Below are 2,576 nucleotides of genomic sequence, written 5' to 3' on the forward strand. Positions count from 1 at the left end.
GCATACAAGTTGTTTTTTCCGCCGGACGTATCTTTTAATACTAAAACATACATGCTCTTTTTCTGGCGGCTATGTGGCGAAGCTTCCGGCAGATAAGGTTTCTCTTTTCTGGCTGCTAGCTGAGTATGAAAGATTGCAAATTGGTCTCCCTGGGTTAGTGCAAAAGTCATTAGAAGCATCGAACTCCACTTTCTCCATTTCAAAGTAATTGAAGTTATTGTGTTTTCCCTTGTTAAATTTCTCTGTAGAAAAATTCATGAGCTAATACATACAACACGACCAAAGTACATTTGATGATGATAGTAAATTATGCCTGATAGCAAACCTAGGAATTTATATAATTTAGAGCGAAGAAAGAGGTCTAGTACTGTACACTATTTTTGTCATCAGCAATCTAGCCGCCAATAATTTAAATTTTGTGATACTATCTCTAAATTTTGTCATCAACAATCTAGCCGCCACCAATTTAGTTCTGTACACCAATAAATCTCGACTTGTATATAGTTGCATACACTAGGAAGTTCATGAGTCAGCAGGTCCAGAGTTTTAACAGAACTTGTAGGTGGTCACATAAATATACCGGGTCTCACTCCAAGCTGCACTTGCGAACAGCTTGTAGCCTGCCATGGAGGGCTGGTTAAGTTTGTGTTTCATAGCTCTATGCACGCTTGTGGCCCTCTGGTTTCGCAAGCTCTCTGGGGGCAAGAGAAAGCCACAGCTGCCTCCTGGGCCATGGACTCTTCCCTTCATCGGAAGCCTCCACCACGTCGCCAGCGTGCTCCCGCACCGCAAGATGATGGAGATGTCTCGCCGGCATGGCCGCTGATGCACCTTATGCTCGGCGAGGTCCCAACGGTGATCGTCTCCAGCGCCGAGGCGGCGGCGCTGGTGATGAAGACCAACGACCTTGCCTTTGCTGGCCGGCCTCGCAGCGCGACGCTGGACATCTTCGGCTGCGGCGGGAGGGGCATCGTCTTCGCCCCCTACGGTGACCCATGGCGCCAGATGCGCAAGGTCTGCACCATGGAGCTCCTCAGCTCCAAGCAGGTGAGGCGTATGGACGGTATCAGGCCAGACCAGGTGGTCAGCCTTCTCCATTATGTCGCAGACGCGGCATCCATGGGTGCCGTCGTCAACGTCAGCGAGAAGGTGATGGCGCTCAGCAACGACGTGGTGTCGCGGGCGGTGTTTGGTGGCAAGTTCCCGCAGCAGGAGGAGTACCTCCGGGAGCTGGATGAGGCGTTCGTGCTGCTAGGTGGTTTCTGCCTCGTCGACCTCTTCCCGTCATCGCGGCTGGTGCGGTGGCTGTGCAAGGGAGAGCGCCACATGAGGAGGAGCTATGGCCACATCCAACGTATCAACGCCAACGTCATCGAGGGGCATAAGGCGGCGCGAGATGCCACACAGGACGGTGCCTCCAGCACCGACGATGATGACTTGCTGGACGTGCTACTCAGGCTCCAGGAGAAGGACGCGTTCACATTCCCTATGACCACGGAGAGTATAGGTGCCGTCTTATTTGTGAGTAATTTTCTTTATGCTTCTTATTAATCTACCGATGTGATATCATATCTGCAAAGTTTTAATGCAAAAAAAAGCTAGCTTCATCATTTCATAAATCTGTTAGTCTCAACTTGTTTCATAGATATATAAACGTAAATTGTTGTGTCTGAAATTGATTATTTGTTGCGTACTACTACATATGCAGAAACAATATATAAACATGCATACCACAACAATATTTTTCAGGACATATTTGCAGGTGCCACACAGACCACGGGAGTTGCCTTGGAGTGGGCAATGTTTGAGCTCGTCCGTCATCCCGAAGCCATGGCCAAAGCACGGATTGAGATCCGAGAGGTGCTAGGTCAAGGTCGAGCTGTGATTACTAATAGTGACCTCGCTGGACTCCATTACATGTGGATGATCATTAAGGAGGTTCTTAGACTGCATCCACCAGGTCCTTTGATCCCCCGTAGGGCCAGGGAAGACCGTAAAGTTATGGCTTTTGACATGCTTGAAGGCACCAATGTATACATTAATGCGTTTGCAGTTTCGAGGGATCCAAATTGTTGGGAAAGTTCTGAAGAGTTTAAGCCTGAAAGGTTTGAGAACAATAACATGGATTACAATGGGACATACTTTGAATTCACCCCCTTCGGTGTTGGTCGGACGCAGTGCCCTGGGATACTATTCGGCACGTCAACTATGGAGATCGCCTTGGCAAATCTTCTCTACCACTTCGACTGGGTGCTTCCTGGCAAGGCAAACCCGGAATTTTTGGACATGACCGAGAAATATGGGATCATCATAGGAAGAAAATATGACCTACAATTGATACCTATTTCCCGTGGAGGTTTCCATGCCACATAGACATAGATGGACGTGCATTGCCACGTAGATATGTCTGTACTTTTGTTGATGTATACCAATATGTATCATTGCACCAATAAGAATAAAAGAACCTCGTTGAACTTGCAATATATTATGGTGGATGACACAAACTATTGATTGTACCAAAACACGAAGTTTGCACTTTTTAAATTGTCCCTGGTGACGATGGGTTAGTTACTGTA

General features: G+C 47.6%; 1 pseudogene; it reads left to right on the top strand.

Moving 5' to 3' along the window:
• Positions 1-625: 625 nt before the first annotated feature.
• On the top strand, positions 626-2,373 carry LOC119366698 (annotated as a pseudogene).
• Positions 2,374-2,576: the final 203 nt, after the last annotated feature.

This window comes from Triticum dicoccoides, chromosome 2B (genome assembly GCF_002162155.2).
Source record: "Triticum dicoccoides isolate Atlit2015 ecotype Zavitan chromosome 2B, WEW_v2.0, whole genome shotgun sequence".
Taxonomy (NCBI): Eukaryota; Viridiplantae; Streptophyta; class Magnoliopsida; order Poales; family Poaceae; genus Triticum; species Triticum dicoccoides.